A 25,361-nucleotide genomic window follows, 5' to 3' on the forward strand; every position below is an offset into this window, starting at 1 on the left:
ATCTTGCCTAGCACTGTACACTCTTTCTTTGCATTTTAGCTGATAAAGTTCATCTTGGATTTTTCCTTCTGCAAGAGTGTGACCCTTCTTTGAGATGATGCAGATGTTATCTCCTTGTTATTTGTCATATGTCTGCTTGCACCAGAATCTATACACCATACATGCTTTGCAGATGGGCCTCTACTGGCATTACATGCAGCTTCAACAAATGCAGAATCTTCTTGTATAGCTGTTTTAACCCTTTGATGACTGTTTTGCTCTTTAAGCTGACTCATTCTTGCTTTCCAAATTCTGTAGTCTGCTTTAAGGTGGCCGGACTTTTAACAGACAAAACATTCATGAGTTTCTCTTAGATTGCTTTCATATTTAGGGAATCCTGTGTCTTTAATGCTGTTTCTACTCTGAATTCCTTACTGCTGCTTACATGCTGCATTTTTCTCTTGAATTCATTCACAAGTTTGCCTTTAAGATACTCTAGTGTCAGCTCATCATCTGGCCGTGCATCTGGTGCAGTCATTAGTGTATTATAACTCTCTGGAAGACCACTTGATAGAAGTGCAGCAACATGAAAATCTTTAATTTCTTCTCCAATACCCCTGAGACGCTCCACAATCTCTAGGGTGTTTCTTATATAGTCCTGCATATTCTGCCCATCACTTAAGCCCCCATTACACACTGCGCTATCGCTAGCAATATCGCTGTAAAGTCACCGATTTTGTGATGTTGCAGTGATATTGCTAGCGATATCGCTGCATGTGATACTTACCTCTGACCGGATCCCCCGCTGCTTATCGCTGATTGCGCGAGAAGCTCCTGGATCATTTCTCGTCGGTCACTTCCTGCTGGGCTTCCTGCTGTGACGACGAGCGACGCATGGAGCCGGGCGGGAGGATGCAGGATCGCTGCATCTGACAGGCAAGTAGCGATCCCCGTCCCCAGCGATGTCGCTGGTGAGATCTGCCTGTATGGCAGCTCACTAGCGACCACCTAGCGATGCACCAGCGATCCTGACCGCGTCATATCGCTGGTCGGGATCGCTGGTGCATCGCTAGGTGTAACGGTACCCTTAGCTTAGACTGATACAGCTTTCTCATGAGATAAAGCTTATTGCTGAGATTTGATCTTTCATGCACTTTCTGTAACTCATCCTGCATCTCCTTTGCAGTTACACACTTGCATATATGCACAATCTGATTATCATCTACACTGAGGGAGATCGTGCTTTGTGCTTTCTGATCCTTTTCTAGCCAATCATCTAGTAATGGATGAGGCACTTGTTACTGAGTACATTTCCACATATCTTCTCTTATGAGCAGCATCTTCACCTTGAATTTCCAGGAATGGTAGTTCTGGTTAGTGAGGTTTGGCACTGAGAACTTGACAAGATTGCTGCTAGTGGACATCTTCTCTGTTGCTCTGTGCTGCTTTTGCTTTGGGCTTCAGTTGCTGTCTTACTCTAGGGTTCTGTGTCACTTTGGGCCCATAACCTATTGGAAGCAGATTATTCAGGATACTCTCCAAGTATGTGACAACAGAGCTTCTATATTCAGGAACAAACAGGAAAGATATATGATAAGCTTAATAGATCAGGAATAAATCATTTGTGTGTCTCTATCTGTGCAGCATCTACAGCAGGCTGCTTCTCTCATACACAGACAGCTCAGCAAGACAGTTTCAATAAAATAGCATAGCAATCATTCACTGAGCAGAGGAATTGTGACAAAATAATCACGTTTCCACAAATGCTTTGGCTAGGACTTTGGGGAGGATAGTGTGGCTGTATGAAGAGCGAGGAGGGAGGCATAAATAGTAGATAAACGTTGCTTGCTAGGCTCTGTGCAGCATCAGGTCCCAATGATGTTAACACTTTGCTATCTTCTAGATGCCAGTATCTCATCATTTATCAGATAGCAGAGGGAGACCACTACTTTAAGGCCCCGTTACACATAACGATGTCCCAGCGATCCCACCAATGATCCAACATGGATGGGATTGCTGGGACATCGTAATGATCGCTGGCGAGCTGTCACATAGACAGCCCCTCCAGCGATCAGGACCAGCGAGCAAGTTGGTTTCTAATGTAAACATCGGGTATCCAGGAGCCGCGGCTCCTGGATACCCGATGTTTACATTAGAAAGAAACCAGCGTCCAGCGTCGCTGATCGCTGGTCTCTCGCTGCCATATGCAGCGATGCGTGCTGGTCAGCGGGAGACCAACGATCAAAAAATGGCCCAGGCCGATCGAGCACAATCAGCGATACCCAGGAGGGGGGGGCGGTCGCTGATCCCCGTCACACACAGCAATCTCGCTGGCGAGATCCCTGTGGCGTCACAAAATCAGCGATCTCTGTGTGTGACGGAGCCTTTACTCATTTCTCCAATGCCCCCCCCTGATGAGATGTAATCACACCACGGGGATCCAAGCATTGTCATGGCAGCTAGAGGTCATGTGATGATCTCTGGGTCTGTCAGCTATGGAGGCCTGTTAGACTGCACAGGCAATCCACCAGTGTAAAACTGACAGGTCTCATACATTGCTATTCATATGTATTGCAATGCATGAGACCAGTGATCAGAAAAATAAAAATTGAAGTCCCATACAGGAACAAAGTAAAAAAGTAAACAACAAATTAAAAAATGTTTTAAAACTATTAAAAGGCATCACAAAATAAATAAAAAAAGAAGAAAAAGTACAAGGCCAATAAATACATATACTTACAGTGGGGAAAAAAAGTATTTAGTCAGTCAGCAATAGTGCAAGTTCCACCACTTAAAAAGATGAGAGGCGTCTGTAATTTACATCATAGGTAGACCTCAACTATGGGAGACAAACTGAGAAAAAAAAATCCAGAAAATCACATTGTCTGTTTTTTTTTCATTTTATTTGCATATTATGGTGGAAAATAAGTATTTGGTCAGAAACAAGCAATCAAGATTTCTGGCTCTCACAGACCTGTAACTTCTTCTTTAAGAGTCTCCTCTTTCCTCCACTCATTACCTGTAGTAATGGCACCTGTTTAAACTTGTTATCAGTATAAAAAGACACCTGTGCACACCCTCAAACAGTCTGACTCCAAACTCCACTATGGTGAAGACCAAAGAGCTGTCAAAGGACACCAGAAACAAAATTGTAGCCCTGCACCAGGCTGGGAAGACTGAATCTGCAATAGCCAACCAGCTTGGAGTGAAGAAATCAACTGTGGGAGCAATAATTAGAAAATGGAAGACATACAAGGCCACTGATAATCTCCCTCGATCTGGTGCTCCACGCAAAATCCCACCCCGTGGGGTCAGAATGATCACAAGAACGGTGAGCAAAAATCCCAGAACCATGCGGGGGGACCTAGTGAATGAACTGCAGAGAGCTGGGACCAATGTAACAAGGCCTACCATAAGTAACACACTACGCCACCATGGACTCAGATCCTGCAGTGCCAGACGTGTCCCACTGCTTAAGCCTGTACATGTCCGGGCCCGTCTGAAGTCTGCTAGAGAGCATTTGGATGATCCAGAGGAGTTTTGGGAGAATGTCCTATGGTCTGATGAAACCAAACTGGAACTGTTTGGTAGAAACACAACTTGTCGTGTTTGGAGGAAAAAGAATACTGAGTTGCATCCATCAAACACCATACCTACTGTAAAGCATGGTGGTGGAAACATCATGCTTTGGGGCTGTTTCTCTGCAAAGGGGCCAGGACGACTGATCCGGGTACATGAAAGAATGAATGGGGCCACGTATCGTGAGATTTTGAGTGCAAACCTCCTTCCATCAGCAAGGGCATTGAAGATGAAACGTGGCTGGGTCTTTCAACATGACAATGATCCAAAGCACACCGCCAGGGCAACGAAGGAGTGGCTTTGTAAGAAGCATTTCAAGGTCCTGGAGTGGCCTAGCCAGTCTCCAGATCTCAACCCTATAGAAAACCTTTGGAGGGAGTTGAAAGTCCGTGTTGCCAAGCGAAAAGCCAAAAACATCACTGCTCTAGAGGAGATCTGCATGGAGGAATGGGCCAACATACCAACAACAGTGTATGGCAACCTTGTGAAGACTTACAGAAAACGTTTGACCTCTGTCATTGCCAACAAAGGATATATCACAAAGTATTGAGATGAAATTTTGTTTCTGACCAAATACTTATTTTCCACCATAATATGCAAATAAAATGAAAAAAAAAACAGACAATGTGATTTTCTGGATTTTTTTTTCTCAGTTTGTCTCCCATAGTTGAGGTCTACCTATGATGTAAATTACAGACGCCTCTCATCTTTTTAAGTGGTGGAACTTGCACTATTGCTGACTGACTAAATACTTTTTTTCCCCACTGTATGTAAAAACAAAAAAAGTACACACATATTTGGTATTGTCATGTCCGGAAAGACACAACCTATAAAACTGTCACACTACTTAACCCCTTTAGTGCACACCGTAAAAACAAAAAAAAAAACCCGGAGCAAAAACTTTGCTTTTTCGTCATACTGATGAAAAGAAAGTGGAATAAAAAGTGATTAAAAAGACACATGAAAATAAAAATGAAAACGTTGTCTTGACCCGCAAAAAAACAAGATGCCACACAGCTCAATCAGTGAAAAAATATAAAAGTTATAGCAATCAGAATAAAGCGATAAAAAAAATTATTTTTTCTATCAAATAGTTTTTATTGTTTAAAATCGGCAAAGCATAAAAAAAACTATGTTTTGTCTCATCAACAGCATCTGCTGCTTCTAACTCCTCCATCATAGTGGCAAGTGTTGTCACACACGTCTCCAGCTACAGAACCCTGAATAGTTGGGGTGAGTGAGAGTCCATCAGCTGTTATGGAAGTGGAGATGCCTGCCATTTTTGCTTCATTGTGCACACCACATCTTTCTCAATCCACAATAATATCTCCACCTGCACCACACTCACAGTCCAAAAGTTGGTCATGTTCACCCTACTCTGCCCTCTCTGAGCACAGCAGCCAACCCTCAGTCACACATTTGTGGTTACATAAAAGAATGTTTACTCCTACACATGTCAAAGCTAAGAGCTTGAACTTCACCATCTCCAATCTGTTGACCATGGAAAATGCTGCCATTCCGCCTGGTGGACACAATCGTTTTCCAAAAAGATGATGGCAGTCGCAGTCTCCCAGTATCAATTGCAAGTTGCCATTACTTCTCTAAGAATGCTGTGCCTACGATACACCAGCATGTCACAGACAACATCACTGGTGATGAGCGAACGTGCTCGCCACTACTCGGAACTAGCCTGAGTATCACTGTACTCGGTGCACTTGGTGAGCACCGAACATTTCCGGGATTACTGGAGCTGTCAGATCTGCTGGTTAAAGTACGCCGCCTGTGTGCACACCCTTGCCATGCTTCAGCAGCGATTGGAGATACCGGCTCACCGACTGGTGTGTGATGTCCCCACACGTTGGAACTCTACACGCCATCTGTTGGAAAGGATTTGTGAGCAGAAGCGGGCAGTTGTTGAATGCCAGCATCAACAAGGCCATCGTGTTTCAGGTTTGACACCACACATAAGACCAAAGGAGTGGACATGGATGTCGGACATATGTAGCATCCTCCAAAACTTTGAGGAGTCCACCAAGTGGTGAGCGACGATGACACCATAATTAGCGTCACTATCCCGCTCATCTGCCTTCTGAAAAGCTCTCTGCTCACAATAAAAGAGGAAGCATTGCAGTTGGAGCATGAGGACATGGATCAAGGAACCATACAGGGTAATCACACCCAGCCCAGTCTCATGTCATCCCAAAGTAGATTGGTTGACAATGAGGAAGAGGAGGAGGAGGAAGAACAGGAGCTACTTTTATGCGCTATAGACGGGACTACAACCACAAGTGTCATACCGTCTGTTCAGCGTGGATTACCTGAGGAGAGAGAAGAGGAGGAAGAGAGGAGGAGGAGGACACCTTGGTCAATTGTCCTGTTGGTGAGGACTGGCATGTTACCAGTCTGGCATGCATGGCTGACTTTATGTTGAATTGCCTTTCCCATGACCCTTGTATTGACAAAATATTTGGTAACAGTCATTACTGCCTAGTGACACTTTTAGACCTACGCTACAAGGATAACTTTGTATCTCTTGTTCCAGAGGCAAACAGGTGTACCAAAATGGTGTAGTACCATAGGGCCATTGTTGCAGAGTTATTAAAAAAATTCCCTTCTCAAAACGCAGGCAGCAGATAACATTTCTTTGGCTAACCAAATCAGGACAGGCGTCACAGACACAAGTTCACTCCAGCAGAGGGCAGAGGAAAACTGGCAATGTTCTGGGACAGTTTTCTAAGACCCTCCCATCACCCACGCACTGAGGCATGGGGAAATCTCACAAGGATTGCAATCTTTTCTAAGATGCTGAGGGAGTACCTTGCTGACCGTCCTCCGTGATTCATCTGTGCCTTTTAATTATTGGGTATCCAAGCTGGACACATGGCATGAGCTGGCTCTCTACGCCTTGGAAGTCCTGCCCTGCCCTGCCGTTAGCGTTTTGTCCGAGCGGGTTTTTAATTCTACTGGTGGCATTATCACGGAAAATGCAGACAGGCCAACTCTTATAAAAATGAACAAGGGATGGATTGGGCTTGACTTCGCGACACCACCAAATGATTTTTTAATCAGGCCTTCCTCCAAGTCTCATCATCCACCCCGACTAGATCAAAAGGGTTTACGTGTTCAGTGCAGCTACAGTCAGTGTGGAATTTGTAACAAGGATGGGTGTTTAGGCTGTGTGTCAAATACTTGTTCTGCCAAAGGTTGATGTGTACCTCACAGGGGAAATGTTTGCCAGCTCATACACTAAGTGTATGAGCATTCCAAGTGTAGGAGACCCTCTCCTATTTTTAAATCAGGCCTTCCTCCAAGTCTCATCATCCACCCCCACTAAGTGTATGGCCATTCCATGTGTAGGAGACCTGCTCCTTTAAATTGGGCATAGTTTTATATCAGGCCTTCCTCCACGTCTCATCATCTGCCGCCACTAGATCACCAGCATTAACGTGTTTCATGCTGCTACAGCCAGGGTCAAATTCCAAAGAAGGGTGGGTGGTTTTGCTGGACGTAAAAGACTTGTTATGGAAAAGGTTGAGGTGTACCCCACAGAGGAAAATGTTTGACAGTCAACACACTCCAAGTCTATGAGACACGCTCTCATTTTAATGGGACATTTTTTGTTAATTGGCCCTGCTACATGTTTCTTCCAAGGAGGGATTGGGGTTATTGAGGTGCATATGACTTGGCAGCAGGGCAGGTCTTGCAGTATATGCATAACAAAGCAGAATGGGAGTACAAAATGAATAATGTGAAGTTGATTTTCCTGTGCCTATCCAGTATGTTGTTTCAAAGGCATACTGGGGTGCAGATAACTTGGCAGCAGGGCAGGCCTTGCAGACAATGCATTAAAAAAATAGTTTGGGATTACACAATGAATAATGTGATGTGGATTCTCCGGTGGACATCCAGTACATGGCTTGAAAAGCTTATTAGGGTGCATGTAACTTTGGGTGCAGGCCAAGCCTTGCATTCAATGCAACATTTTTTCAGGAAGCCCTCCTTTACCTCTCTTGAAAGGGGTATTGTGGTGCGTCGTAATTCTTAGCAGCCCATCCTCTCACTGCATAAGCAATAACAGTTTAGGAGACCCACTGTTTAATAATGGCCCTTTAAGCAGATTAATGCTGCCTTCATAAATGAAACAAGATGTGTCTGCTTATGTGTCACACACCACATGGTCAGCTATGGTTGTTAAATGTTACAATGACATTTCCCAGTGAATGCATTTGTATTGGTTGAAAGAAATTTTAAAGTTAAAAAAAGCTTCAAAAACGCTGCGTATAAACATAGCCCAAGTGGGGGAGGAACATTTTGGTTTGGGGCTAATTATTTTGCCTTATATACAAGTCATTAACCTGGAAAGGATGGACCTTAACATATTTCCCAGCAAAATCCATTTTGGTTTCATCTTGGTATTTTTTTGGTGCATCGGTAAAAATGGCATGAAACTCTGAAAAAAATTGTTTAAAGCTGTGAACTAGGAGTCAGGAATGCTTCCAGGGGCAATCCGCATGATGTCCCGTGTCATTTAAGCTGTGTTTCCATTATTTTCAGATGTTTTTAGACCTTTAAAGGATCCTTGGGGGGGATTGCTGTAAAAATGCTCGGGTCTCCCATAGACCTACATTGGGCTCGTTGTTCTGACGGAGTACCCAAGTATTCCATTTTAGTGCTCGCCCATCACTAAACATCACCCATTCCTTGAAAAAATCTGTGTCTGCCAGAATGCATTTCACCACTGACACCTGGACGAGCAAATTTGGCTAAGGGCATTACATCTCACTGACTGGGCACTGGGTGACTCTGGTGGCTGTGGGGACAGGCGGGCAAGGTGCTGCTCCAGAAGTCTTGGAATCCCCAAGGCTTGTGGGACAAACCTCTGTATCTAACACTTCCTCCACTGCTTCTGGCTCCTCCACCTCCTCTAGGGCCTCCACCTTTGCCCTCAACCTCTCCTTTAATGAGATGTAAGAAGGGAGCAGAGACACTCGTTTGCCCCTCCCCTACATGGGACCTATGCAACACCTTTGTATGATAACTACATGTCATGTGTATGGACTTGTAGAATAGATATCTTGGGCTGTTATTAATGTGTACCGTAAAATGCACTGTACGTGTTATGTAGTTTCATTGGACTGACTTATGCTGTGTTTTGCCTGGTACATATTAGAGCTAGGGACAGAAGAGGTTGATCCCGGAGGTTGTGCTAACAGCTCAAGAGGAACGGGAGTTTCTGTTAAGAGATCAGAACCCAGGTACGTTTGCCCAGGGCACAGACTCAGCTGCGGCTGGGAGCCTTGACAAACTCCTGGAGGGGAATGGGTGCTGCTCCAGACCTTGGGGCAGCAAAACGGGCACCAGGACTAGGTAGGTGCCCCGCCAAAGGGACTTTATGTGTCCAGATTCCAGCATAAGAACTACCTTCTCCTTCGGCCGCCGTAGCTGCTGTGGGTATGGCCGTTGACGTCATTAGAGAGAGAGCAGGAAGTTTTTTGATACCTTTTATTAAACTGCTTCCCTGTTGGACTGCAGCTGTGCTTGGGATTGCGTCTGTCCTGTCTATTTCTGTACAAGGTGCCGGGGTGTACACTGACTGTGGCTTAGTTGACTCAGCTGGGACTACCACCCTGGGCTACCTTGTAACAGAGACATGCGCTCTAACAGTGCAGAGTATCCCCCCCTTCTCTGTAATGCGCAGCCAGGGCTCACTGCAATCAGGCAATGTTTAAATTATTATGCTTTGGAGATCACAGTTACACAGCTGTAAAGTTGTGGAGAGGCTGAGTTTGAGCAATGGCTGTCTCCACTCAACCTGGAGCCAGTGAAGACCGTGTGCAATAGCGGTGCGATCTTTGTGGTGACCCTACGCCGGGGCAACCTCACACTCGTGCCCGGCATGGCTCACGTCCTCATCCTGGTGGTACAAAAATTTCTCTGCTACTATTCCAACGTGGATGCATTACTGCAGAAAGAAATGTCACTGTGTGTTCATTTCCGCCATTTGCACCCCGAAGATCATCGACTTGAAACGCTGCAAAGTTCTTTCGGCCTACCAATTAACCGGTTGATATGCGATGTGGCATCATGGTGGAATTATTCTCTCCACATGTTGCAGCGACTACGGGAGCAGCAATGAGCCCTGGTGCAATATGTCCTTTTGCGTAGCCTGGGACAATATACTATGGACATGATGCAAATAACGCTTGCGGAGCAGGAACAGATGAAGGACCTCTGCACCCTGCTGCACAGTTTCAAAAAGGCAAATAAAAAGGTTAGCGCTGACAATGCTATCATCAGCATCACTATTCCAGTCACCTACATGCTGGAGCACACTTTCAATAGTCTGTGGCAGGAGATGTTGGTCCCAGAGGAAGAGGTGGAAGCAGAGGAGACTGTGGAAGGAATAACAATATCTCTAAGTTCCAGACTGTCGGCTCACAGGCAGGTGCCATGGGAGGGTGGATTACAGTGATTGAGGTGGGCTCATGGTAAAAGACAAACTGTTAGTGAAGGCGCAGGAGCCAAGGAACAAATGTAGGAAGATGAGGAGAAAGAGGTGATGGGCACATAACAGTCAGGAGATGAAGAAGATAATGATCCCCTCACTGTTGTGCAGGAAGCAAGCTTGAGTACTTTTTTCTGTATGTCCTAAAAAAATCAATGATAACAGGAAAAAACGTAGTCAAAAGAACATTTTTTTAAAATATGTCTTGACAATTTTAGTCTATGGTTATGCAGTCATATACGTCACAATACATTTCTTTGCACATCAATGGAAAGTAGGGCACCTCTGGTACTGTCTATAAACTACTCACTTGCATTGTGTTACTAATCTGTATTTTTTTTTCTTTTTTTAAACTATTTTCTAGTGTGCCTTGATATCCATAGCCAAATCACACTGACATCCTTAAATATAGCGATCAGTAGTGTAGCTACTGGGGGGCAGGGGAGGCAGTGGCCCCAGGCCCTGCACTCTGAGGGGGCCCCCCGGAGCTACACTACACTACACCACCATTCTGCAGCAGAGCATGGAGAATCGATCTCCCTACTCTGCTGCCCGGCCACTGTGGGCCCCTGAGAAGGCGGTGGGGGGCCCCGGTGCCAGCAGTGGGCCTCCCACCTCTTAGCCAGCTGTGTCGACCTGGGCTATTCTGTGCGCACAGGACCTGTGATGAGTTCACAGGAGCGGCGGAGTCAGAGGTCACATGATCAGGGGCTTCCGTGGCTGCAGGACTCTGCCATGCTGGTTGTCATGGTGCTGGCTGGATGAGGTTAAGTTTCTGTGTGGGGTCAGGAGGGGTTTACAGGGTGGATGTAGCAGAGCTGTGTATGTATGAGGTGTACAGAGCGGAGCCGTGTCTGTAGAAGGTGTACTGAGCAGAGATATGCATGTATGAGGTGTACGGAGGAGCGGAGCCATGTGTGTATGGGGTGAGTGGAACCGTTTGTGTACAAGGTGTACGCAGCAAAGCCGTTTGTGTACAAGGTGTACGGAGCGAAGCCGTGTGTGTATGGGGTGTACGGAGCGGAGCCGTGTGTGTACAGGGTGTATGAAGCAGAACCACATATGTACAAGGTGCACGGAGCAGAGCGCGTGTGTACAAGGTGCACGGAGCGGAGCCATGTGTGTACAAGGTGCACGGAGCGGAGCCATGTGTGTACAATGTGTACGGAGAGGACTGCGTGTGCGCAAGGTGCACAGAGCAGAGCAGCATGTGTACAAGGTGCACGGAGCAGGGTGAACGGAGCAGATCGGCGTGTGTACAAGGTGCACGGAGTGGAGCAGCATGTGTACAAGGTGCATGGAGCGGAGCCATGTATGTACAAGGTGCACAGAGCATAGCCGTGTGTGTACAAGGTGCACGGAGCGGAGCCATGTGTGTACAAGGTGTACAGAGCGGAGCCATGTGTGTACAAGGTGCACGGAGCGGAGCTGCATGTGTACAAGGTGCACGGAGCAGAGCTGCATGTGTACAAGGTGCACGGAGCACAGCGGCATGTGTACAAGGTGCACGGAGCAGAGCGGCATGTGTACAAGGTGCACGGAGCGGAGCAGCATGTGTACAAGGTGCACGGAGCGGAGCCATGTATGTACAAGGTGTACGGAGCGGAGCCGTGTGTGTGTGGGGTGTACGGAGCAGAGCCGCATATGTACAAGGTGCATGGAGCAGAGCGGCATGTGTACAAGGTGCACGGAGCGGAGCTGCATGTGTACAAGGTGCACGGAGCGGAGCTGCATGTGTACAAGGTGCACGGAGCGGAGCGGCATGTGTACAAGGTGCACGGAGCGAAGCGGCGTGTGTACAAGGTGCACAGAGCGGAGCCATGTGTGTACAAGGTGTACGGGGCGGAGCCGTGTGTGTATGGGGTGTATGGAGCAGAGCTGCGTATGTACAAGGTGCACGGAGCAGAGCTGCATGTGTACAAGGTGCACAGAGCAGAGCGGCATGTGTACAAGGTGCATGGAGCAGAGCGGCGTGTGTACAAAGTGCACGGAGCGGAGCCTTATGCATACAAGGTGCACGGAGCGGAGCCATATGTGTACAAGGTGCATGAAGCGGAGCTGTGTGTGTACAAGGTGCACGCAGCGGAGCTGTGTGTGCACAAGGTGCATTCAGCGGAGCTGTGTGTACAAAATGCACGGAGCGGAGTCGTGTGTGTACAATGTGCATGGATCGGAGCCATGTATGTACAAGTTGCACGGAGCGGAGCGGTGTGTGTGTACAAGTTGCACGGAGCGGAGCCGTGTGTGTACAAGGTGCACGGAGTGGAGCCGTGTGTGTACAAGGTGCACGGAGTGGAGCCATGTGTGTACAAGGTGCACTGAGTGGAGCCGTGTGTGTACAAGGTGCACGGAGGGGAGCCGTGTGTGTACAAGGTGCACGGAGTGGAGCCGTGTGTGTACAAGGTGCACGGAGTGGAGCCGTGTGTGTACAAGGTGCATGGAGTGGAGCCATGTGTGTACAGCGTTACGGAGCAGAGCCGCTTGTGTACAGCGTGCACGGAGCAGAGCCGCGTGTGTACAGCGTGTACGGAGCGGAGCTGCATGTGTACAGCGTGTACAGAGCGGAGCTGCGTGTGTACAGCGTGTACGGAGCGGAGCCGCATGTGTACAGCGTGTACGGAGTGGAGCTGCGTGTGTACAGCGTGTACGGAGTGGAGCTGCGTATGTACAAGGTGTACGGAGCGGAGCCGTGTGTGTATAGGGGGTGTGGAGGGGTGCGGAGCAGAGCCGTGTGTGTATAGGGGGTACCAGGTGCAGTAATAGGGACACATGCAGCAGCAGCGGCTCAGCATTGGGGTATCAGGTGCAGTAATAGGGACACATGCAGCAGCAGTGGCTCAGCATTGGGGCATCAGGTGTAGTAATAGGGACACATAAGGCAGCAGAGGCTCAGTATTTGGATATCACGTGCAGTAATAGGGACACATATGGCAGCAGCGGCTCAGTATTGGGGTATCAGGTGCAGTAATAGGGATACATATGGCAGCAGCGGCTCAGTATTGGGGTATCAGCAGGATGAGGGGTTTGTGCAGGTTGGGGATACATGGTGATGGAGCTGGAATGTGAGAAATGAAATGTATCGTTGTATTCTCTGTAGCAGAGTCCTGGCTGGAGGAGTTGTCATGTCGGTCTGGGCCAGATGGAAAGATGTGAAAAGTGAACGATTCCATCAGAAAGAACGTCAGCGGTAAGTCACCATCTGTAACTGTGCAGTAATCACTTGTAAGTTTTGTAGGACTGGCATTTACCACTGACCAAATGGCGGTAATATCAATATTGGTCTTTGTATAGGGATTATTTTCAGTAACAGTGCAGTCATCTCCTACATCCACTATTAGGGTGAGTCACCGAGTTGTAATCAAAGTTACCTAGTTAGGGGCCCACTCAGAAGTTTCGCCCCCCCTGAACCGAAACCCTAGCTGCGCCTCTGATAGCGATATTATTATTTCTATCAGTATGGTGTCTCTATACAACGTCTTTTGCCAGATGAAGTCTAAACATGATGACAGTTGGAAAGGGAAATGTAATCAATGAGCAGTGGCAGAGTTTCAGAGAGTCATGCCTAGCACATGATAGCCTCCGAGGGAACGAGTATCTGAGAAACAGATCTGTCCTCAGTGATCAAATTCTGCCAGATTAAAAAGCACAGCAACAGATGCCTGAGCAGAAGTGATAGGGCCGGCAAGAATCAATTACATGTCCTATGGAGAGATTGTCATGTATATTAGATAAATTTCTAAATGGCTTTGCACAGTGAAAATCTCACTATATTATAGGCCTTCTGCAACCTTGTATTCATGATGTGGGTATTTAGTATTCATTGAAAAGAGATATTCCTGCTTCTGATGATTATCGATGGCTTTTATGTTTTAATGACAGATGTAAATAAAGCAATAAAGTGAATTAAGATATCACTGGTGAACAATCATAATTTTTTTCATGCTATTGCTCTGCGAAAAAGACTACCTGGTGTCTTCAAACTGGACTGATATCTTCAAACTGGATTGATTTCACTGGAACTTTTCTACATGGGGTTCACTTATCCCAATAGAAATGGATTAACTTGTAGCTCTGGATCATCAATAAAAAATTCTATCATGAGGTTCCTTGCTACTGTGTAATTTCTCGTTCTGTCTTTTGTTAATTCCAGGGTAATTTGTGGACTCCAACAGGTACGATGGCCCTTTAGTGAATTCTACCTATGCATGCTCCCAAGGAACATGCAGAAGTGTAAGAATACAGTGGAACCCAGACACTAGAGCCTACAAGACCTCAAAATGTCACTTTGGCTCATTTGAGAATACCAATATCATTAAAACCTGTGATAGTTTGAATTCCTGCTGGAGATTTTACATTGTAAAAGTTATATTCATATGCCTTGGTTAAGGCCACAAATAAACACTGAAAAAGGTGTTCAAATTGCTTGGCAGAAGGTCACCAATTTTGTAAAAATCAGCAGGGCATGATGTCTCCTCTCTACCCTGCATATCAAATATCAGTAGTAAAGAGGGTTTGGCATGTTAAATTTGAACATGGATGATCATTTGCTTCTTAAGGAAGACAAACTGCTACCAGAGGAGTATATTGAGAACACAAGCATGCCCAGTTGAGTGTATGTACTGTATATTTGGGCGGGTCAGAATAACTAGCCATCAACCCAACCAGCCAAGACCTATCTAAAATGGAAAGACAATTTAAAAAAAAAAATAAAACCTAAATATTGATCATGAAGTGCCAGATCCAACTGACATAAGGAGAGACAAGGAGTTAACATCCATATTATTGCCATAATCTGCGTAATATTTAATTACAGAATGTCTTTAATTTAAAATTTTCACTATATTTTAGTCAAGAGTAAAAAATAATGCTTTGTTATGCTCTTCTGTTCAGTAACACCTTTTCCTTGTAACATATGCCTAGGTCTTTTTTTCTAATATTGCAGATGGAGAGTAGAAAATTTTTCCTTTAGCAAGAAACTTCATGCACGATATTCGGTAAGGTGCATGAGTAACAATATTTGGATCTAATCTGTGTCTCCTCTCATTTAGTTTCCTCTCATTGCTTCTAGGCTTTCCTTGTGCAAATTAAAATAAAGATGATCCTTCTACAATGTGACAAACCCTAAGATATTTGTAGACAGCTATTAAGTCTCCTCTCAGCCTTCTTTTTTGCAAGCTAAACATTCCCAAATCCTGCAACCTTTCCTCATAAGACAGGGTTTGCAGTCCGGTCACCATTCTGGTTGCTCTTTTCTGAACTTGCTCCAGCGTGTTGATGTCTTTTTTTAAAATTGTCACACTAATCACAGTGACGGAGGAGGAAGAAGAAGCAGCTACGGTTGATGGGACAGCTGGTGGTTGGCAAGACCACTAGTCAGCATTTTAGCGCAGTGTAATTCCAAGACTAAGACATGTTGATAGCGTTGATCGTACCGGTTCATGCATGTAGTTGTCAAATTATTGCAGTTTTTGCCACTGAGGTTTTTTTTTTTCAAATTTGGCACATATGAGTTTGGTCATTGTTAAATATACATATTTTTGTATATTAATTTATTCAGGACTTGTTACCAGATGTGATACTTTAAAATCTGACAATGTTCTTATAAAAAAAAATGTAGTGGTTTATTTGGATTCTTCCATCAAAAAAGATCATTATAGTAAAATATGAAAAAAGGTGAAAAAGTTACAAAGAGATTCACCCTCTAGAGTAAGCCCCCTCCTTATATATCTGTCTTCTCAGAGCACGTGGTCTCTATATATGGGGTTGACATTTACCATGAGCTAAACTTACAGAAATAACATATGTAGTGTCAGCAATGTGTTCAATACAGAATTGAGTGTAATAAGAAAAATTAGCAACTGATTAATATTTAACAGTCATCCTTTGCGGTCTCAAAAAAAGCCCCAGGCTAGGCATACCTTTACGCCCCTGCGAACTGCATACTCTCTACTGGTTGTGGCACAGCCAGAATTGTGTCTGAAGATGCAGTGCTTGTACAACCTCATCATCATCCTCTCTGTTCTCACACTCCTCACCAGAAGAGAAACCTCCTCCTCCTTCTGCCCTGACACCACAGTAAAGTCCGCATGTGCCTCTGGAATCTGAGTCTCATCAGGATCACCTCACCTGGTGGTTAGGGTCTGTTGACGAGGGTCTCATCTCTACTTCCTCCGGCCCTGGATCCAACATGAAAAGATTTGGGATATTGGTGCAGAAGATTTACTCCTCTTGACTTGTGAATCTTTGGAGTAGACCTCTGATGGCCATGGTATAGAATGTGTGAACAGCTCTGCTCTGCAGAATGGCTCATCTGTGGTTCCCCACAGTCAGTTGGGCGTTAGTAAATTTGTGATGTGGAAGGAAACAAGGGTAATTGGGGTGCCACTTATGAGGATTGTACTGTGGGTGATGATAAGGTGGAGGAGACGCCACTTGATGCAGTGCTTTCTGAGCCTCATCTACAAGGTGCACTTCTGTACAGCTGCCAAAGAAAGGGAGTCAAATAGCTTATCCAGTAACAGATGTTTTCAGTGGTCTTTGGCTAGGACGAGGTGGTGTTTGTTCAGTTGAGCTTTCATTAAGATTAACACCTAACTCACTAAGCGTCAAACACCAAGCTTATTCCCCCTTCCACCACTGTAAGAATTTCGATGTGAACTGCACCCCTCTGTCGGAGACTACATTATCAGGAGTCCCATGCAGCTTAAAAACCTCTTTGATCATTAACTCAGCAGTTTGTTCCGCAGTAGGAATTCTTTTAGTTGGGATGAAATGGGCCATCTTTGTGAGTCGGTCTACCACAACGAGAATCACAGTCATCTTTTTAGATGGAGGTAGATCTCCGATGAAATCCATTGAGATTGATCCCCAAGGTCTGGATGGAACTGGAAGAGGTTGTAGAAGTCCTAAAGGAGAGGAACGTGGTGTCTTGTTACGTGCACATGTTACACAGGAGGACACATATTTTTTCACATCCCTTCTACAATTAGGCCACCAAAAGGAACGAAGTAGTAGTTCTTGGGTTTTCATGACTCCGGGGTGTCCTGCAAGTTTAGAATCATGGACTAATTTGAGGACTTCGAGTCTCACCGATTCTGGGATATAAACCCTGTGGTTCAGCATCCAAAATCCCTTCTTGAAAAAAAGATTGACATCTTTAGGAGGATGGTTAAGAAAAGGGTCGTTGTGGTAGCCATTTTTAATCTGAGCAAAAAAAACTTTAGAGTCCAATATTCCCCAAAAATTTTTGGGGCCCAGAATAGTACTGTCAGTATTAGAACTCTCCTGAGGTTCAGAACAAATCCTGGACAGGGCGTCAGCTTTGCCATTTCTCGAACCAGGCCGATAGGAAATTACAAAATTAAATCTTGAGAAAAACAAGGCCCACCGTGCCTGTCTTGCAGACAGTCTTCTTGCTGTGCGTAAAAACTCTAGATTTTTGTGGTCAGTGAGGACGGTCACCGGATGATTGGCACCTTCTAGGAGATGTCTCCACTCGGAGAAGGCGACTTTTATGGCTAAAAGTTCTTTATTCCCAATGTCGTAGTTCTTTTCCGCAGGTGACATGGTATGAGAAAGAAATGCGCATGGATGAAGCTGCATCTTATCTCCAACTCGCTGAGACAGAATGGCTCCCACTGCAGAATCCGAGGCATCCACTTCAACAACAAATGGCAGTTCCGGATTTGGATGGACTAGTAGTGGTGCGGAAGTAAAAAGATTTTTTAATTTGTCAAAAGCCTCCTGTGCCTCTGTAGACCAAAAAAAAAACTTGGGTTTTCTTGGTTAGCAAGGTGATTGGCAGAATAATTTTTGAAAAGTTTTTAATGAATCTTCTGTAGAAGTTGGCAAAGCCAATGAAGCGCTGAACGTCTTTCAAATTCTTTGGGGGTGGCCAATCCACCACTGCATTGATCTTACCAGGATCCATGCTCAGACCTTCTGGGGAGATGACATATCCTAAAAATTGGATCGTGGGTTGTTCGAATTCACATTTCTCAAGTTTTATGTAGAGATGATTCTCCTGTAGACGTTCCAAGACTAACTGGACTTGCCTGCGATGCTCCTCCAAGGTATCTGAAAATATAAGAATGTCATCGAGATAAACAACAACAAATTGATCCAAAAAATCTCGAAACACATCATTAATGAAGTGCTGAAAGGTGGCTGGGGCATTGCTAAGGCCAAAAAGGCATCACTAGGCACTCAAAATGTCCGTATCTTGTTCTGAAGGCGGTCTTCCACTCATCTCCAGGGCGAATCCGTATGAGGTTGTAGGCCCCTCTCAGGTCCAGTTTAGTAAAAATTTTAGCAGAGCGGAGTCTTTCTAATAACTCTGGAATTAACAGAAGTGGGTAGCGATTTTTTACGGTAATTTTATTAATTTCCCTGTAATCGATACATGGCCGCAGAGTTGAGTCTTTCTTTTCAACAAAGAATAAGGGTGCCCCAGCTGGAGATGTAGAAGGTCGGATGAAGCCTTTCTCTAAGTTTTCGTCCAGATACTCTCTCAGTACCTTCAGTTCTGGTTCAGAGAGATTGTAAATTCGCCCAAATGGAATAGTTGTTCCAGGAAGCAGCTCGATGGGGCAGTCATACGGACGATGAGGAGGCAATTGATCAGCTTTTTTCTTGCTGCAGACATCAGAAAATTGTTGGTATTGTGGTGGTAGTTTATCTTCCTTCGTATGAGAAATCTCAGATACTTGGATTTGTTTAGGAACAGGTGGATCACTATGGCAATTGTTCTTACAGTATTCTGAAGGGAAGGTAATGGTCCTTGAAGCCCAGTTGATAGAGGGGTTATGAGTTGAGAACCAGGGAACTCCTAGGATAACGGGAAATTTTGGAGAGGAAATCAGATGGAAACTGACAGTTTCGTGATGATCAGGTTCCATACAAATCTCAAGTTCAATCGTCTCATGAGTAACAGGTCCAGAAGATAAGGGTGATCCGTCCACCGTTTCCATTTCGATTGGTATGGATTTAGTTCTGCTTGAAATATTATAGAGACATAAATTTTCAGCCCGTCGCCTCTGCTTTTCTTGTGCTGAGAGCGGTTTTCGAATAACATCGATTTGCATCGGTTCAGACACACTTTGCGTCTTTTGTTCATGGTTAGACGAAGAGAAAGAAAAGGCAGGGTTATTTTCCAGTACTAGAAGTCTCTCCTTTCTCCGCTCGGTGAGCCTCTGGTCTATTCGAACACATAGGTGAATAAAGTCTTCCAACTGATCAGGGGTTTCGCCCCTGGCAAGCTCATCCTTTACTGACTCTGATAATCCTCGTCGAAACTGACTTCTCTGGGCCGCTGAGTTCCATGTGGTGTCGGCCACCCAGCGACGGAACTCTGATGTATATTCAGCGACCGAGCGTCGTTCTTGGCGTAAATTATGCAATTTGGTTTCTGCTGTGGCACAACGGTTTGGATTATCAAAAACTTGATTCATAGCTGTGATGAAGGAATCTAAGTTATTAAGGATGTCATAGTTCTTTTCCACATATGGTGAGGCCCATGCAAGAGCTTCATCAGTCAGGAGATTAATCAGAAAAAATACTTTCTTCCTATCGCTGGTAAATGGAGCAGGTTGCATTTGGAAGTATATCCGGCATTGGTTGAGGAATCCTCGGTACTGCTGACGATCCCCACTGAATTTTGCAGGCAGCTGCATTCGTGCGTTTGATTCTGGGCTTGACTTGCGCATGTCAAGAAGTTGCCTTTGTAGTTCAATTATTTCCTTTTGTTGGCCTGATACTACTGTTTGTAGTTTAGAATATTTTTCTTGGTAAGTGGTACAAAAACTTTGAAGTTCAGAAACTTGTTTTGTCAGGGTGGCTACAACGGACTCCATTTTGGCGTGATTATTCTGTCACGATCTGGTTCAGGTTGGAGCCAGTGTTATTGCAACCACTAGAGGGAGCAAGGCAGGAAGCGTAGTCAGGTGAAGCTGAAAGTCAGTACACTGGATAAGCAATACTTTAGCAATGGAGCAGGCAGATAACGAAGTCAGAGGAAAAGCCAGAAGTCGGTACACGGGATCAGCGATACTTAGCAGATGGAGCAGGCGGATAACGAAGTCAGAGGAAAAGCCAGAAGTCGGTACACGGGATCAGCGATACTTAGCAGATGGAGCAGGCGGATAACGAAGTCAGAGGAAAAGCCAGAAGTCGGTACACGGGATCAGCGATACTTAGCAGATGGAGCAGCTGCTGCAGCAGCAGCAGCAGCAGCAGCAGCAGCAGCAGCAGGAGAAGGAGCTTGACTACAGGCTGGAAGCACAATAATCACATAATGAGGAAGTGTACTGGCTGAGGTTATATAGGGTGGGCAATTAGCAATCAATGGGCCAATTAGGAGAGCACAGGGTGGAGCTGATCAAGAACAAGAATCACTGGTATCTGGTTTCGCATGGGATCTTCCAAGCAGCCGCATAGCTCAGATGGCTGAGCTGCTGGCCAGCAGACAAGAGGTGCCAGGTTCGATTCCTGACACCCTCAGTGCACATCTAAGACATATCATGCTAATTGTACACTAAAAAAAGTTTTTTAAAAACAGCAAATTAAAAACAAGAGAGAACAAACAAAACAAAACAGAAAAAACACACACAGAAGGGCACAATGGAACATGAATGATTTGTATGTGGAAATCTGGCCTTCTGATTTCTCTCTGAAACACAGTTTCATCACAAACTATTTGGATTAGCAAAATGGGCCTCCTGGCTGCACCCCAATATTAGGCGTAACAATTTTTAAGTAGAAATCTAGCCTTCTGATTTATCACTGAACCACAGTTTTATCACAAACAAATTGGATTAGCAAATTGGACCTCCTGGCTGCGTCCCAATATTAGGCGTAACAATTTTTAAGTGGAAATCTGTCCTTCAAATTTCTCTCTGAAACACAGTTTTATCACAAATGATTTGGATTAGCAAATGGGGCCACCTGAAACTGCAATACAGTTTCAGCACAATCGAGTTAGATGCTGGAAGATCGATTTCACACATGACTGGATCCTATTTAGCTAACTGACAAGTTCACTTTCAGCAGCAGCAACACTAACAGGAGAGGCCTCTCTGCACTGTGACACTGAGAAAATGGCACCAGGAAAACAAGATGACCGCTTTGTATATGGACAGGGACATGTGACTTAAGCAGGCAATCACAGAAGTCCTTGTGTCATGATGTTGTGGATGGATGCTGCACTTTGATTGGCTTCCGGAATGTACACACATTAAGTTATTAAAGAAAAAAAATTACACTCTGCAGCTCCCCTGACCTAGACACCCCTCCTCAACAAACACGTCTCCCCGTCACCCTGCGCTAATCATACAAGAACCACTATCCTAACTAATGTATCACTCCATCAATAGTGAAAATGCCATGATTTACCAAACTGTGACTGAATTTTGCCGACTTTGAGTAAAAATGGTCAAGAAACTTAACACGAATCCAAATGTGCTACATTCGTGCCAAATTTGAGATTGGTGAATGTTTTCAGAACAAGTTCGCTCAACTCAAGTTATGAGTCTAATGACCCAATTTCCAATATCTCCCATGCTTTTATATTCACACCTTACAAGGTACATTTCATTTTATTAGGTCTTTTGCAGCTGTAACACTTCTAGTAATTGCTAGTTTCAGCACAATACATTCAATCATCAGTATTCCTTTCTATCTTACTACATTCCCATCACTATTATGTATATGCTTGGGAAAATTATGATAAGGAAGTAATTTATCATGTGTATGCCCTTTATTCACCACTGAAATATGGATCATGTATGCCAAATCAAGCATGAACCAACAGGAACAGAATGACACAGAGAATTTACTGCACTTAGACAAACACTGGTTTTTAGTGATGAACTTAGGTGGATCTTAACAAAACATTAATCTTTCCTTTTTGACGCTTCCCTTCATATTCTATTCTGCAAGTGACAAACCTTTGCAGCAGACTGACACAGAGCTAATAGGAATTCTGTTTTTTAAAATAACTATATTTGTCATATGATTCAAAGAAGAATTTTAAGCAATTATTATTTTTTTATGGCTCAGTTGTTAGCATTCTTGTGTTTCAGCATACGGTTCCTGATTTCAAGTCTGACTATATGCATGAAATTTCTATTTTCTTACCACTAGTGATGAGCAAGTGTGCTCGTCACTACTTGTTACTCACTCGAGCATCAGTATGCTCATGATGTTCGTTACTCGACGAGTATTATTTTTAATGCTCGAGCGGAAGCTCAAGTTCCTGTTAAGCACGTTTGCCACTTTTAAAACAGCCAATAAACATACAGGGATTGCCTGCCAGTCACTGTAATGCCGTAGCCATCTTGGTTGTAGCATTATTGTGATTATTGTGACACTAGATTATGGCCCGATGCTATCGCATCGGGAGGATGCGATAGCATCACACCTCTTGCCATGTTAACCCTCAACACACACACTCCTCAACACACACTCCTCTCACCTTTCACCATCTCCACTCACTCTTTCACTCCACATACGACCCCTTCTCTCACTCCATCTCTCATACTCACGCCGTCATCGCCGCTGATCCACGATCCCTGACATCTTCTTCCGCCGGCGCCATCCTGGATCCAGACGTTGTCCACGCCGGCGACATGTTCTTGCGGCGACGCCATCTTGAGAATCATGAAATCCCACGATAGTCAAGATGGCGTCGCCGGAAGAACATGTCGCCGGCGTGGACGACGTCGGGATCCAAAATGGCGTCGGCGAAATCTCGCGAGTTTTCGCCGACGCCATCTTTTTGGATCCCGAGTCGTCCACGCCAGCGACATGTTCTTGCGGCGACGCAATCTTGAATATCGCGGGATTTCACGAAATCCAAGATGGCATCGCCGCAAGAACATGTCGGCCTGGAGAACGTCTGGATCCAGGATCGCGGCGGTGGAGGAAGATGTCGGGGCAGCGACGATGACGGTGTGAGTATGAGAAACGGAGTGAGAGAAAGGAACGTATGTGGAGTGAAAGAGTGAGTGGACGTGAGTGGAGGTGAAAGGTGAGAGGAGTGTGTGTTGAGGCGGTGTGGTGTGTTGAGGGTTAACATGTGCGTGTGTGTGTGGTGACGTCACCGGTTACAACTGGACGGAAGTTGTTACAACCGGAAGCTGCTTAGGGCATTTATTATTATAGATAATTGTGATTACGTCAAAGCGGGGGATACTGCCAGCTGACGTACTATTCCCTCAGCTGGCAGTAAGGGGTTAAGAAACAACAGTTTATAGTCTACATAATGACGTCCGAGACACTACATACATGTGCATCGATGTCAGTAGCAAAAGCAATTGTTCAAAAGTATTTTGCAGATGACTTTCGTTTATAATCAGTGTCAGATGCTTCTCGAATAATATTCCAGCAATAGTCAGCCAGCATTGACGTACTCCACTTTCCCTGGTACCTTTTCTCCATTAGCGCAATCTCTTGGTGAAATCTTTCACCGTGTTCATCGTGAACGGCACCAAGATTGGCAGGAAAAAAGTCCAAGTGAGACTGTAGAAAATGCATTTTTAGTGACAGATTGCATTTCATCAAATGATATACTGTGAGCATGTTGTCCACGAGTTGTTCAAAGTTCGGTGCCCTGCTGTTGCCAATGAAGTTGAAGGTCACATCTTTAAAGTCTCTCCATGCCACTTGTTCAGCACCTTGCTAAAGACAATCAAAGCTACTGTCATTCATTATATCTCTGATCAATGGGCCAATAAAAATACCTTCCTTAATCTTTGCATCACTTATTCTTGGAAATTTCTGTTGCAAGTAAGAAAAGGCTTCTGATTCTTCATTCATTACTTTGACAAAATTCTTCATAAGCCCAAGTTTAATATACAAAGTAGGGAGAAATATCTTTGCTGCATCAACGATAGGATTATGTTTAACATTCTTCTGTCCAGCAACCAGGATTTCACGGAGTGGTCAGTCCTTTCAGAAATGGTGCTTTTCTCATGCACGACTGTCCCACTCACAAATAAAACAACAATACTTGGTATAACCAAGCTGCAGTCCAAGAAGAAGTGCAACAACTTTTAGATCACCACATATCTTCCAGTTATAATATCTATAATTAATGTGGGTCAACAGTAACTCCACATTCTCATACGTTTCTTTCATGTGTGCAGCATGTCCAATAAGTAGAGAAGGATAGATATTTCCGTTTTGTAGTAAAACAGCCTTAAGACTTAAAACTGACGAGTCAATGAACAGTCGCCAATCATTCAGGTCATGTTCGCATCCCAGAGCACCAAACAACCCCAAGACGTCATTGCAAAAGGTTAAACTGCCAACATGATTAAAAAAAATTGATTAAGGTCTTCTTGACGACTGCATAAAACAGAAACTCTTGTTCCTGGTAATAAGAGATTCCTTTCTTGTAGCCTTGATCCCAATAATTCTGCCTGCCTCTTTGACAATTTTAAATCTCTAACCAAGTCACTCAAATCAGCTTGATTGAACAGATGTGGATTAGATGTAGAAGGCTCAAAGTCTGGGTCTGCAGCAGTTTCATTTTCCACTGACATTGTTAGTTCATCTTCGTTGTCCTCCATTGTCCATACTTTGGGCGGCTTTGGAGCACAAAGACTTTCATCGTGTGGCACTGGTCTAATGGCTGAAGGAAGATTAGGATAATCTATTGATTTCTTGTTCTTTGCTGAATATCCTGTTAAATTTTTAAGGCAGAAGGCATCTGTTACATGATCTCTCCTCTCTCTCGATATCATTGGGACAGCGAACGGCATTGAAGGTTGTGATCCATTCAGCCATGCTCTAAGTATGTCAGTATTGGCTTTTGATTCCTCCTCTGCCCAGGAGATGTGGTATGCTTCATACACGGTGAGCCGAATGATTCACTGCGCCTGCGCCGAATTCACATAATAAGTGCTGCATATGTGTAGATCAGCAATTTATGTTATTTCAGTGGAAAATTCAGAATATACTGTTTCAAAAAAAAGTTCATATATGAATTTTTAGAATTATAACAGAATATTATAATGTTTTGTATCATTTCTCAAAAACCTTACGTGATAGGAAAAATCTGAAATCATTTCTGAAATCAGCATGAAATCTATCAGGAACACCCAAAATTGTCTGAGGGACAAAACCTTGGTAACACAGTGATATCAAAAATAAAATCCAGAAAATCACATTGTATAAATGATATAAATTTATTTGCATTTTGCAGTGAGAAATAAGTATTTGATCCCCTACAAACTATTAAGAGTTCTGGCTCCTACTAACCAGTTGGATGCTCCTAATCAACTCATATCTGCATTAAAGA

The sequence above is a fragment of the Dendrobates tinctorius genome, unplaced genomic scaffold (assembly GCF_039654945.1).
Source record: "Dendrobates tinctorius isolate UK_male_01 unplaced genomic scaffold, ASM3965494v1 ptg000083l, whole genome shotgun sequence".
Classification (NCBI taxonomy): domain Eukaryota; kingdom Metazoa; phylum Chordata; class Amphibia; order Anura; family Dendrobatidae; genus Dendrobates; species Dendrobates tinctorius.